This window comes from Salvelinus sp. IW2-2015, unplaced genomic scaffold (genome assembly GCF_002910315.2).
Source record: "Salvelinus sp. IW2-2015 unplaced genomic scaffold, ASM291031v2 Un_scaffold2084, whole genome shotgun sequence".
In the NCBI taxonomy this organism is placed as follows: Eukaryota; Metazoa; Chordata; class Actinopteri; order Salmoniformes; family Salmonidae; genus Salvelinus; species Salvelinus sp. IW2-2015.
In genome coordinates, this window is record NW_019943425.1 from 20,065 (window position 1) to 35,582 (window position 15,518).

Here is a 15,518-nt window from a genome sequence, read left to right on the forward strand (position 1 = left end):
GAGAGAGATTATTATACATATACAGTGTAAGTATTAATTCAACAGTGGTAGTATTTATATCATACCACGTGGTAGTATTATATCATACAGTGGTAGTGTTATAATCATACAGTGGTAGTGAAATATATCATACAGTGGTAGTTATTAGTATCATACAGTGGCTAGTTATATTCATACAGTGTAGTGTTATTCATACAGTGGTAGTTGATTATATCATACAGTGGTAAGGTTATGACAATAGTGGTAGTATTTTCATAGCAGTGGTAGTATTATATCATGTCAGTGGTTAGTATTATATGATTCAGTGGTAGTATTGATATCATTACAGCTGGTAGTATTATATCATAGCAGCTGGTAGTATTAGATCAACAGTGGTAGTATTATATCATAATTTTTATTACAATGAGACATTAAATACGAAGTACCGATGGTGGACAATTTGTGTGTATGTTGTGTCTGTGTTATTGACGTCCAGGTCGTCCCTGATAACGTGTGGAGACTAATCAGACGAAGGCCACTCTACACAGTGATCAAGTGAGCTGACTCTGATCGGTGGGCCGTAGCGACGACAACACTCTGATCGCCTGTGCTGTTGACCACGCCTTCTTTGACCCGGGTGAGAAGTGACAGAACAGCCATCAAGAGTCTGTTTAAGTGCTGCCCCCGACTGGCCAGCCCTGCACTGCAACCTCAATGTATATTCAACGGCATACTGTATCGGTTAGCCCAGCCTATGGCCCGTACTAATTCTTGGATATCCTGCGTCCTTTCATCCCATAACTCTCATCGCCGTCCTTTGAAGAAGGAGCCAGAGGAAAGCGAGGGCGAGGAGAGAAATGTGGGACCTAGGATCCATAGGAAGATTGCCAAGCTTCTAAGAAAATGTGACTCTCCTTATGCATGTATGCTCTGCTCTAAGTACTGCTATATGCGGCTGGCAGTGTATACTGCCACCTTGCAGGGGACTCGTATGTTTACCACGCCGTCAGGTCATTCAATGCACATGTCAGTTATAGACTGAACTTTTTTACATTCTGCAGTCGATACGCAGCCCAGTAACCCCGGAAGCGCAAGATGCAGAGGCCCAGAAAAAGCTGAAGTTTTAAGGCTATTAAATGTTAATTTGCTCATACCTGTGGTGTAAGCAAGTTGGTTGGTTGTTAGCAGTGGTGAGAATGTGTTTTGGGGTTGGTATCTTCCCTCCAGTGTGTAAATGTATTGGTTCTTGTATGTTGGGGTCTTTTTTTCTCTAGTCCACCCAGACGTTCCCACTATCAGCCTCAGAAATGATCTGCCAGAAGAGGGACGAGAAAGTGTTCATTATTACAAATGCCAAGGCAATGGGAAACCGAAAGTAAGAAACAACCACGACCACCAACACACTCCACACAACACACACACACAACACACACACACACACACACACACCACCAAACCACACACAACACACACACACACAACACACACAAACACATCACACACCACACACACACCATCAGAACAACAACTAAGAACTAGATTGCTCTTCTTCTCCCCCTTGTCCTCCCCTCTCTCGCCCTCTGTTCCCCTTTTCCCTTCTGCCCCCTCGGCTCTCCCTCTCTCCTCCTTGTCTCCCTTTCTTCTCCCTCCCTCTTCAACCTCGCTCCCATGTTCCATCCCTTGTTTCCTCTCCTTCTCACGTCTGTTTCCTCCTCTCTTCCCCCCTCTGTCTCCCTCTCTCCCCTCTGTCTCCATCTCTCCCCCTCTGCTCCTCTTCCTCTCACCTGCCTGTCTCCTCTCTCCCCTCTGGTCCTCTCCTCTCTTCTTCCCCTCTGTCTCCCAACCTCTTCCCCCTCTGTCCCTCCTTCCTTCAACCGTCACCTCTGGTCTTCCTCTCTCTTCCCTCTGTCTTCCCCATCTCTTCCCACCTGTCCCTACCCTCCTCTCTCCCACTCTGGTTCCCTCCCCTTTCTCACCTCTTGTCCACTGCCATAATTTCTCCACAACCATCACACATGATCTCTCTCACATGGTTCCCACTGACTACCCTCTATCCCCAATTACACTGCACTATTCTTCTCAACCCAATCACTGGACCTCTCTCTTCACATGGGTCACTGACCTATTCTCCTCATACCATGTCACCTGACTCTCCTTTTCAACACATGTCACTGACGATCTTCTCTCACCATATGTCAACTGACTATCGTCGCCTCACCATGGTCCGAAACTTTACCATCTCTATCACTGCATGCTATCCTACTGTTTCATGACTAATCCTCTCTCACCATGTTCACTGACCTATCTTCTCTCTCACCATGTTCTCCTGAACTATCTCTCTTCCACTCATGTCAGCTGATACTTCTCCATTCCATGCACCTTGTCAACTCGCACTGACGATCTCTCTCACCATGGGTCACTGAACTAATCTCTCCTCACCATGTTCAAATGACTACCTCTATCAACCAGTTATACTTACCCTACCATCAATGAACGATCTCCTACTGTCACCTTGATACTTACGTAGATCTCTTCTCACCATGTACTTTGATCCCACTGTACTGATTCTCTTCACCAAGGTAACTGACTTTCCTACCATGCACTGCATCTTCTCACCTGCACTGACATCTCTTCCTCACCATTCAGAACTCCTCTCCATCACTCATGGTCACTTGACAGCTCTCTCTCACCATTTCCACTGACTATTTCTCTCCATTTATGACACTCTTCCAATGTACTGACTATCTCTCCATCACTCGGAACTCTCTTACTGGTTACTGAATCTCTACTGCCCACTGAATATATCTTGATCTAATGCCCTGCTATTCTTCAACCATGGTCAACTTGACCTACCCTCTACGTCAATGTCCACTGACTCTCCTGTCTCTTTACAATGTTCCAACTAGACTACTCGTATCACCCTGTGCACTGACTATCCTCTCAACATGTCACATTGACTTCGTTCTCCATGCAACTATCCTGTCACTGACTACCTCTATCACTCATGTCACTGACTATCTCTCTAAACTGTCAGTGCTACCTCTTCACCATGTCACTGACTACCTTCTTCATACCATGGTCTCACATGCATGGACTATCTCTCTCACCCTTCACTGACTATCTTCTCTCAACCTTCACTGACTATCTCTCTCACCATGTCAATGACTGTCCTCTCAACGCCCTCACTGACTTATTCTCATGCTGTCACCCTCACTGACTATCTCTCCACCTTCACTGACTCTTTCTCACCATGTCAACTGACTATCCTCTCTCCCATGTCACTGACTTTCTCTCTCACCCCTTCACTTGACTATCTCTCTCAATCACCCTCTCTTCACTGCACTACTTCTCTCACCATGTCACTGACTATTCTCTCTCACCCCTTCACTGAACTATCTCTCCTCACCATGTCACTGACTATCTCTCTCACCCACTTACTGACTTCTCTCTCACCATGTCACTGACTACCTCTCTCACCTCATTTCACTGACTATCATTACTGACTCTCTTCTCACCTGCTCACTGACTATCTCTCTCACCATGTCCCTGACTATCTTTCTCACCCTTCACTGAACTTCTCTGCGTCAACCATGGTCCCAACTGTATTCATCTCACTCATCTCAATGTCACTGACCTACTCTTTCGGTCACCCCATTCACTGGACAATTCTCTTCCTCACCATGTCCACTGGACTATCTCTCTCACCATTTCCACTGACTACCTTCTCTCACCCATGTCACTGAACTATCTCTTCACCAGTGTCACTGACCACTCTCTCCCGATGTCCTGACTACTCTATCACTATGACTGATCTAACTTCACCATGTCACTGACTATCTCTCTTCACCATGTCACAGACATCCGTCTGTACTATTTTTCTCACCAACTGTCCACTGGATATCTCTCTTTCACCTGTCCAACTGACTACCTCTATCACCAGTCAACGACTGACTATCTCTCTCACATTCACTGACTATCTCTCTCATCCCTCCACCTGTCACTGACCTTCTCTCCACCATGTCCACTGAACTGTCTTCTCACCATGTCAACTGAACTATCTCATCTCAGACCATCTCACTGACTTCTCTTCTCAAACCATGTGTTCCCAAACTGACCTATCTCTCACCATGGTCACTGACTATTCTCTCTCCCCCTCTTCACTGACTATCTCTCTCACCATTCCACTTGACTCTGTCTCTCTCACCCCTTCACTGACTATCCTCTTCTCCACCATGTCAACTGACTTACCTCTACTTCACTATCTATCACTAGAATTCCTCTCTCACCATGGTCACTGACTATATCTCTCTCAACCATGTCACTGATTTATTCCTCTCAAACCATGTCACTGACTATCCTCTCACCAACCCATTCACTTGACGTTCTCTCTCACCATGTATTGTATCTCACCATGTCAACTGACCATCTCCTCACCCTTCACTGCCTATCTCTCCCCATGTACGCTACTCTCTCACTGTCACTGACTATCCTCTCTCACCATGTCACTGACTATATCTCATCACCAGGTCCACTGACCATCTCTCTCAGTCCTGACATCCTTTACATGTACTGACTACCCTCTAATCACCATGTCCACTGGACCATTTCTCACCATGTACTGGACTATCTCTCTCACCATGTTCACTGACTATTTTCTCAACCGTGTCCACTGACTATCTCTTCACCGTGTCAACGGACTACCTTATCACCAGTCAACTGAACTACCTCTCTCACCATGTCACTGACATCTCCTCTACCATTCACTGGACCATCTCTCTCACCAATGTCACTGAACTGTCTTTTTCACCATTCACTGACTATCTCTCACCATGTACTGACCTACTATGCTCACCTGTCCTGATACCTCCTACATTCTGATATCTCACACCATGTCCACTGCCATCTCTCTCACCATGTCCTGACTACCTCTAATCACCATGTCATGACTACTCTCTCACCATGTCACCGACTTATCCTTCTCACCATGTCACTGACTATTTTCTCCCTCACTGAACCTTCTCTCTACGTGTCCACGGACTATTCCTCTTCTACCCTTATGTTCCACTGTGACTACCTGCTCTCACCATGTCACTGACTACCTCTCTCTCACCATGTCATCCCTCTCTCTCCGACCATGTCACTGAACTGTCGTCTCCACCATGTCATGACTATCTCTCTCACCATGTCACGACTGGGTTCCTCTCACCATGTCCACTGACATCTTCTCTCACCATCTGTCACTGACCTATCTCTCTCACCTGTCACTGACTATCTCTCTCACCATGTCACTTGAACTATCTCTCTCACCCCCATGTCACTGACTATCTCTCTCACCATTTCACTGACTATCACTGACTATCTCTCTCACCATGTCACTGACTATCTCTCTCACCATGTCAACTGAACTATCTCTCTCACCATGTCACTGGACTATCCGTCTCTCACCATTCTAAACTCATATCCAATTAACTGAACTTCTTGTCTGTCAAGGCTTTAAACTTTCCCTTGTCTTCTTGTTCCCTTCCAATAATTCATAATAATTCATATTATAATAATAATCTCCTCCTGTCTTGCTTTGAATCCTTTTAAACTTCGTCCTCATTTTCTCTTCTCCTCCTCCTCACCTCTTCTCTCCCTCCTATCTCTCTCCTCCCTCCTCACCGTTCTCCCTCCCTCCTCATCCTTTTCTCCCTCCTCTCTCATCCTCTTCTCCACCCTCCTCATTCTCTTCTCCTCCCCTCATCCTTCTCGCTCCCTCCTCATCCTCTTCTCCCACCCTCCTCTCACTTCTCCTCCTCCTTGTTTCCATCTTCTCTTCCCCTCCCATCTTTTCTCCCTCCCTCCCTATCCTCTTCTCCACCCACTCCCTTTTTCCCCTCCCTTCATCCTCTTCCCCACCTCCCTCATCTTCCTTCTCCTCCCTCCTCATCCCTCTCTCTCCTCTTCTTCTCCTCCCTCCTCATCCTCTCTCCTCCATCCCTCTCTCCCTCCCTCCTCATCCTCTTCTCCTCCTCCTCCCTCCTCCCCTCTTCTCCCCCTCCCTCATTCTCTCTCCCTCCTTCCTCTCCTGTCATCTTCTCACTCTCCTCCCTCATCCTTCCTCCCTCTCATCCTCTTCTCCTCCCTCCCTCATCCTCTTCTCATCCCCTTCTCCACACCCTCCTCATCCTCCTTTTCTACCATAAAGAGAACAGGGGGGAGAGAGAGGAAGAGAAGTGTGATGATTGAGAGAAGAGAGAAATAGAGAATGAGAGAAAGAGAAGAGAAGAGCAAGAGAGAGAGAGAGAGAGAGAGAAGAGAGAGAGAGAGAGAGAGGGAGAAGAAAGAGAGAAGAGAGAGAGAGAAGAGAGAGACGAAATGCACAGATTCCTTAGGCTGAAAATGACTAGTGACCCGCAGGATACAGGCTGGTTCTCAGCTGTCAGTCAAAACAACTGCCACCATGGCAACATCTCTTGCCGTTCAGAATCTGAACCAAATGTCTCCTCTTTCACAATGATAACTTTCACGTTAACTGCAATAATACAATTAGGCTGTCTAGGGGCTTTGTTTCTGTGCGCCACCGTCATGTTCTCAGCAAGTTCTGAGAATGTCTTGACGAGATGAACAAGAGCTGTTTCCAAGAGGGACTAATCAAATAGAATGGAATGTGGCCACCCTGTACCGCGAGGAAATTTCCGTATTTCCATGCCATTCCACTCCATTTCTATTCTATTCCCATAACATTCCCATTATCCACAACATTCCATTTCCATCCACTACATTTCCAATTCTATTCAACAACATTCATTCCATTTCCACTACATCTATTCTATAACATTCCATTCTATTCCACAAACATCTCCATTTCACTACATAACATCCAGTCCATTCCACTACAATCATTCCCATTCTATTCCACAACCATTCTCATTCCATTCCACTACATTCTATTCTATTCCTAAATTCATTCATTCCAACAAATTCCATTCTATTCCATAAACATTCCATTCTATTCCACAACATTCCATTCCACTACAATAAAAAACCATCCATTCCATTCCCACTCCATAAATTCATTTCCATTCTATTCCATAACATTCCATTCTTCCACAACATTCCAATTCCATTCCAAATCATAACATTCAATTCCATTTCTATTCCATAACATTCCAATTCTATTCCCACAACATTCATTCTCCACTACATAACATTCCATCCATCCAACTTACCATAACACCATTCTATTTCCATAACATTCATTCCCATTCCAAATCTACATATCCATTACCATTCCCATTCTATTCCATTTATTCCATCATACAATTCCATTCCACTACAATACATTCCATTCATCCACTACATAACATCCCATTCATCCATAAAATTCCTTTCATTCCACTGCATGGGCCTCACTTCCCCCTATCTGAGATAATCTACTGCAGCCTCATCCTCCACATACAACACCCGTTTGGCCAGTCACATTTCCTGTTAAAGTCCCCAAGAGCACACACATCCCTGGGTCGCTCCTCTTTTTCAGTTCACTGCAGGAGGACTGGAACGAACTGCAAAAACACTCAAAACAGGGACGTTTTATCTTCCATCGCTTCATTCAAAGACTTCAGTATGGACACTCTTACTGACAGTTGGGCTGCTTCGCTCTGATGTATTGTTGTCTCTACCTCTTTTGCACTTTCTACTGGTTGTCTGTGCCCAATAATGTTTACCACGTTTGTTGCCATGTTTGTTTGCTACCATTTGTTTGTTATGTTGCACCATGCTGTATTTTTCATGTGTTGCTTGCCATGCTATGCTGTTGTGTCTTAGGTCTCTCTTTATGTAGTATGTGGTTGTCTCTTCTTGTTGTAATTGTGGTTGTCCTATTTTTTATTATTTTTATTTTATTTTTTATCCCGCAGGAGGCCTTTTGCCTTGGTAGGCCGTTATTGTAATCCAAAATTTGTTCTTAACTGGCTTCCTAGTTAAATAAAAAAAAAAATAAAAGATATTCCATTACAAAACATTCCATTCTATTCCATTACATTCCATCCCACTACATTCTATTCCATTCCACAACATCCGGGCCATTCCGTTCCTATCGCTATTTGATAAGCAGACCCTGGAGTGCCTGGCAATTGGTAATCCAAGTTTCCGTATTATAGTCAGTTTTACACCTCAGTCCATTCTTTGTAATGCACAGTTATAAACACCATCAGTCGTCAGTTCATTCTGTAACACAGTTATACACCTCAGTCCATTCTGTAACACAGTTATACACCTCAGTTCATTCTGTAACACAGTTATACACCTCAGTTCATTCTGTAACACAGTTATACACCTCAGTTCATTATGTAACACAGTTATACACCTCAGTCCATTCTGTAACACAGTTATGCCCAGATGATAGCATTACATGCTGGAGCCATAGAACTTTATTGCACAGTTGGAACTCAATCCATCCATATACGAGCATGAACCATTCCCTCTATGTAATGTACAAGGACAGACATGCTAACATATACACTACCGTTCAAAAGTTTGGGGTAACTTAGAAATGTCCTTGTTTTTGAAATAAAAGCACCTTTTTTGTCCATTAAAATAACATAAATTTGATAAGAAATACAGTGTAGACATTGTTAATGTTGTAAATGACTATTGTAGCTGGAAACTGATGATTTTTAATGGAATATCTACACAGGTGTACAGAGGCCCATTATCAGCAACCATCACTCCTGTGTTCTAATGGCACGCTGTGTTAGCTAATCCAAYTTTATGATTTTAAAAGGCTAATTGATCATTAGAAAACCCTTTTGCAATTATGTTAGCGCAGCTGAAAACTGTTGTGCTGATTAAAGAAGCAATAAAACTGGCCTTTAGACTAGATGAGTATCTGGAGCATCAGCATTTGTGTGTTCGATTACAGGTTCAAAATGGCCAGAAACAAAGAACTTTCTTCTGAAACTCATCAGTCTATTCTTGTTCTGAGAAATTAAGGCTATTCCATGTGAGAAAATGTGAAGAAACTGAAGATCTCGTACAACGCTGTGTACTACTTCATTCACAGAACGGAGCAAACTGGCTCTAACCAGAATAGAAAGAGGAGTGGGAGGCCCCGGTGCACAACTGAGCAAGAGAAGAAGTACATTATAGTGTCTAGTTTGAGAAACAGACGCCTCACAAGTCGTCAACTGGCAACTTCATTAAATAGTACCCGCAAAACACCAGTCTCAACGTCAACAGTGAAGAGGCGACTCCGGAATGCTGGCTTCTAGGCAGAGTTGCAAAGAAAAAGCCATATCTCAGACTGGCCAATAAAAATTAAAGATTAAGATGGGCAAAAGAACACAGACACTGGACAGAGGAAGATTGTAAAAAAGTGTTTTGGAATCTAAGTTTGAGGTGTTCGGATCACAAAGAAGAACATTCGTGAGACGCAAAAAAATGAAAAGATGCTGGAGGAGTGCTTGAAGCCATCTGTCAAGAATGATGGAGGCAATGTGATGGTCTGAGGGTGCTTTGGTGGTGGTAAAGTGGGAGATTTGTACAGGGTAAAAGGGATCTTGAAGAAGGAAGGCTATCACTCCATTTTGCAACGCCATGCCATACCCTGTGGACGGCGCTTAATTGGAGCCAATTTCCTCCTACAACAGGACAATGACCCAAAGCACAGCTCCAAAGTGTGCAATAACTATTTAGGGAAGAAGCAGTCAGCTGGTATTATATCTATAATGGAGTGGCCAGCACAGTCACCGGATCTCAACCCTATTGAGCTGTTGTAGGAGGAGCTTGACCGTGTGGTACGTAAGAAGTGCCCATCAAGCCAATCCAACTTGTGGGAGGTGCTTCGGGAAGCATGGGGTGAAATCTCTTCAGATTACCTCAACCAATTGACAACTACAATGCCAAAGGTCCGCAAGGCTGTAATTGCTGCAAATGGAGGATTCTTTGACGAAAGGAAAGTTTGAAGGACAAAATTATTATTCCAATTAAACATTAATTATAACCTCGTCAACGTCTTGACTATATTTCCTTCATTTTGCATCTCATTTCATGTTTGTTTTCATGGAAAACAAGAACATTTCTAAGTGACCCCAAACTTTTGAACGGTGGTGTACATTCAGTACATAAATACAGTAAATACATACAGTACATAAATACAGTAAATACAGTAAAAACATACAGTAAATACAATAAATACATACAGTAAATACAGTAAATACAGTAAATACATACAGTACATACATACAGTACATACATACAGTACATACATACAGTACATACATACAGTAAAAACATACAGTAAATACAGTAAATAAATACAGTAAATACAGTAAATACGTACAGTAAATACAGTAAATACATACAGTAAATACAGTAAAAACATACAGTAAAAAAACATACATGTAAACACATACAGCAAATACATACAGGTAAATACCTAAAATACATACAGTAATACTACAGTAATATAAACAGTAGAATACATACAGAAATACACACAGTAACTGTACAGTACAGTAAATACAGTAAATATATACAGTAAATACATAAATACATACAGTAATTACAGAATACAGTAAGTAGCAGTAAAAACATACAGTAATATACTAATTACATACGAATAGTAAATACAGTAAATACAGAAAAAACATACAGTAAATACATACAGTAAATACATACAGAATGGAAGAAAGATGAACTCATATAATATTCATATGTCCCTAAAATGTATTTATCACATTAACAAATCCAGTTATACAGCTATATGTTTCATATTATAGTAACATAATTACTTCCTGTACCATACTACTTCTTTAGTTCTGGCGCATGTACGCACTTTACACACTTTCTATTTAAATATCATATCTTTCTCTTCATCCCTTGTCTTTTTTCTATTTTGTGTGTCTGTGTATGTGTGTCTCTCTCTCTCTCAGGCCCACCTCGTACGTGTGGCGAAGAAGAGGATGGAAACTCCCTCTGCTGGCAAGGTGGACGGGTAGTTTCCTGCTCTTTGAGATGCTCAACAAATCAGACAACGGGTGTACCTCTGTCAGGCTGACAACGGAATCGGGAAGATGCAGGGAGAGTACACGCTGGCGTTGCAAAGGTACTGACAAGAAGAGAGAGAGGAGAGAGAGAGAGAAGAGAGAGAGAGAGAGAGAGCGAGAGAGAGAGAGAGAGAGAGAGAGAGAGAGAGAGAGAGAGAGAGAGAAAGGGAGAGAGGGAGAGAGAGAGGAGAGAGAGAGAGAGAGTGAGAAAGAAAGAGAAGGAGAGAGAGAGAGAGAGAGAGAGAGAGAGAGAGGTGGTTGAGAAGCAGCTTGTCCAGGGCAGGATCAGGGCATATATATTTCTTCTGTCTGCTTAATCATTGTTTATTTCTGTTGTTGTGTGGTTTTTTACTACAACTTTTACTTTCACCTTTCTTTTCTGATTTTCTTCACCTTTCTTTTCTGTTTATTTCTCTTCATCACCAACACCATCCACCTCATGCTACACTCCTTTGCTTTTTTGCTACACATCCTGTACGCCGCTGTGCTGCTGTCTGGGCTTCCTCTCTACCCCATATTCCTTCATGTCTTCTCCTTTATCCAAGACCTGACAGATGATTCAAACAGCCTCTTCCCTACCTCTTTCAATCTACCCTCCTCTTCTCCAACCTCTGACTCCCCCTCTCTCTCCCTCTCTCCTGATTCTTTCCCCACTCTTATGTCAACAACGTCTGGGTCTGGCTCGTCTGCCTCCGGGTACCTACCTGCCAGCTCTCCTCCCACTATTTTCTCCTTCTCTGTCCCTTACCCGTCTGATCTCACCTTCGCCCCTTCTTCTTCTTCATCCCTCTCTACCTCTCCTCCTCCTGTCAAAGTTCTATCCTCCTCTCTTTCCAACTCTCTCTTCCCTGACCTTTCCATGTCTCCCGAACCCCATCCCCCCTCCTCTGACTCCTTCTCCCCCTCTTCTTCCTCCTCTTTTTCCCCTCCTCCTGCCAGCGTTACTCCTCCCTCTGTCGCTCCTCCCTCCTTCGACTCCCTCCCTCCCTCCTCAGTTACCATACGGCTGAATGGAGTTTACAGTTTCACAGGTAAATTATCTGTTTACGCACATACACAGTGTACCCACACAAACAAACACATTCAGACCCTAATTATATAATAAATACCATTCAACAGAAGCGACTTACAGTCATGCGTGCAAACATTTTACGCATGGGTAGCCCCGGGAATTGAACCAACAATCCTGGCATCACAAGCGCCATGCTCTACAAACTGAGCCAGACAGGACCACAACTGCACTGTAGGTCCTGTAAATATGAAAAGTAGTGTGTAGAGCCTACATCAACAGTGCAGGAGCAAGTAGACTCTACTATGGAGGGTTGTAGACGTTTCATGTGACCATGACCTCTCGTCAAAGGGCATTTTGGAGTAGGGTGTTCAATCAAATCAAATTTTATTAGTCACATGCGCCGAATACAACAGGTGTAGACCTTTACAGTGAAATGCTTACTTACGAGCCCCTAACCAACAATGCAGTAAAAAAAAAATACAGATAAGAATAAGAAATAAAAGTAACAAGTAATTAAAGAGCAGCAGTAAAATAACAATAGCGAGACTATATACAGGGGGGTACCGGTACAGAGTCACCGGTTAGTTGAGGTAATATGTACATGAAGGTAGAGTTATTAAAGTGACTATGCATAGTTGATAACACAGAGAGTAGCAGCGGTGTAAAAGAGGGGGAGGGGGGCAATGTAAATAGTCTGGGTAGCCATTTGATTAGGTGTTCGGGAGTCTTATGGCTTGGGGGTAGAAGCTGTTTAGAAGCCTCTTGGACCTAGACTTGGCGCTCTGGTACTGCTTGCCATGCGATAGCAGAGAGAACAGTCTATGATTAGGGTGGCTGGCGTCTTTGACCATTTTAGGGCCTCTACACCACCTGGTATAGAGGTCCTGGATGGCAGGAAGCTTGACCCGGTGATGTACTGGGCCGTACGCACTACCCTCTGTAGTGCTTTGCGGTCGGAGGCTGAGCAGTTGCCGTACCAGGCAGTGATGCAACCAGTCAGGATGCTCTTGATGGTGCAGCTGTAGAACCTTTTGAGGATCTGAGGACCCGTGCCAAATCTTTTCAGTCTCCTGCGGGGGAATAGGTTTTGTCGTGCCCTCTTCACGACTGTCTTGGTGTGTTTGGACCATTCTAGTTTGTTGGTGATGTGGACACCAAGGAACTTGAAGCTGTCAAGCTGCTCCACTGCAGCCCCATCGATGAGAACGGGGGCGTGCTCGGTCCTCTTTTTCCTGTAGTCCACAATCATCTACTTTGTCTTGATCACGTTGAGGGAGAGGTTGTTGTCCTGGCACCACATGGCCAGGTCTCTGACCTCCTCACTATAGGCTGTCTCGTCGTTATCGGTGATCAGGCCTACCACTGTTGTGTCATCGCCAAACTTAATGATGGTGTGGGAGTTGTGCCTGGCCATGCAGTCATGAGTGAACAGGTTGTACAAGAGGGGACTGAGCATGCACCCCTGAGGGGCACCTGTGTTGAGGATCAGCGTGGCGGATATGTTGTTACCTACCCTCACCACCAGGGGACGGCCCGTCAGGAAGTCCAGGATCCAGTTGCAGAGTGAGGTGTTTAGTCACAGGGTCCTTGGCTTATTGATGAGCTTTGAGAGCACTATGGTGTTGAATGCTGAGCTGTAGTTAATGAATAGCATTCTCACATAGGTGTTCCTTTTGTCCAGGTGGGAAAGGGCAGTGTTGAGTACAATAGAGATTGCATCATCTGTGGATCTGTTGGGGCGGTATGACAATTGGAGTGGATCTAGGYTTTCTGGGATGATGGTGTTGATGTGAGCCATGACCAGCCCTTCAAAGCACTTCATGGCTACAGACATGTAGACATCTACCCTTTGTAGTCTGTAATGGTTTGCAAGCCCTGCCACATCCGACGAGCGTCAGAGCCGGTGTAGTACGATTCGATCTTAGTCCTGTATTGACGCTTTGCCTGTTTGATGGTTCGTCGGAGGGCATAGCGGGATTTCTTATAAGCTTCCAGGTTAGAGTCCCGCTCCTTGAAAGCGGCAGCTCTAGCCTTTAGCTCAGTGCGGATGTTGCCTGTAATCCATGGCTTCTGATTGGGGTATGTACGTACGGTCACTGTGGGGACGACGTCATCAATGCACTTATTGATGAAGCCAATGACTGATGTGGTGTACTCCTCAATGCCATCGGAGAAATCCCGGAACATATTCCAGTCTGTGCTAGAAAAACAGTCCTGTAGCTTAGCATCTGCTTCATCTGACCACTTTTTTATAGACCGAGTCACTGGTGCTTCCTGCTTTAATTTTTCTTTCTTTCTTTCTTTTTCTTGTAAGCAGGAATCAGGAGGATAGAATTATAGTCAGATTTGCCAGATGGAGGGCGAGGGCGAGGGAGAGCTTTGTATGCGTCTCTGTGTGTGGAGTAAAGGTGGTCCAGCTACTTGGAGCACCGCCTCTGGGTGAACGTTTTCTTGTTTGCTTATGGCGGAATTCAATGCTGTCTTAGTGCCAGCCTCTGACTGTGGTGGTATGTAAAACAGCTACGAAAAATACAGATGAAAACTCTCAAGGTAGATAGTGTGGTCTACAGCTTATCATGAGATACTCTAACTCAGGCGAGCAATAGCTCGAGACTTCCTTAGATATCGTGCAGCAGCTGTTATTTACAAAAATACTAGTCCGCCGTCCCTTGTCTTACCAGACGCCGCTGTTCTATCCTGCCGGAGCAGCATATAACCAGCCAGCTGTATGTTGATAGTGTCGTCGTTCAGCCACGATTCCAGTTTGTAATGTCCTGTTGGTAGTTTAATATTCCGCGTAGGTCATCTATTTTATTGTCCAAAGATTGCACGTTTGCTAGCAGAATGGAAGGAAGTGGGGGTTTATTAGATCGCCTACGAATTCTCAGAAGGCAGCCCGCCCTCCGGACCCTTTTTCTCCTCCTCTTCACGCAAATCACGGGGAACTGTGCCTGTTCCTATTGTGTTGGGCTCGTCAGACTCGTTAAAGGAAAAAAAAGGATTCTGCCCGTTCGTGGTGAGTAATCGCAGTCCTGATGTCCAGAAGTTATTTTCGGTTGTAAGAGACGGTAGTGGCAACATTATGCACAAAATAAGTAAAAAAATAAGTTATAAACAACGCAAATAAACAATTTACAAAAACCACAATCGGTTGGGAGCACGTAGAACCTCTGCCTTCTTCTCCGGCGCTATTTAGACACTGATCTTGGGTCAGTTTCGCATTCACTTTGAGGTTAGGATTGGGGAAGCTGATCCTAGATCTGTACCCAGGGGAAACTTCACCCTGGAGGGGGCATTTCATTCTCAACAACAACCATTTAAGTCATTTAGCAGGCACTCTTATCCAGAGCGATTTACAGGAGCAATTAGGGTTAATCTGCAACAGGAGTCATCAGGCCAGGTAGTCCTGAGGCTCCTCTGGGAGGAGAGGTAGAGAGAGAGAGAATTAGAATGAGCATAGTTAAATTCACACAGGACACCAGATAGGACAGGAGAATTAC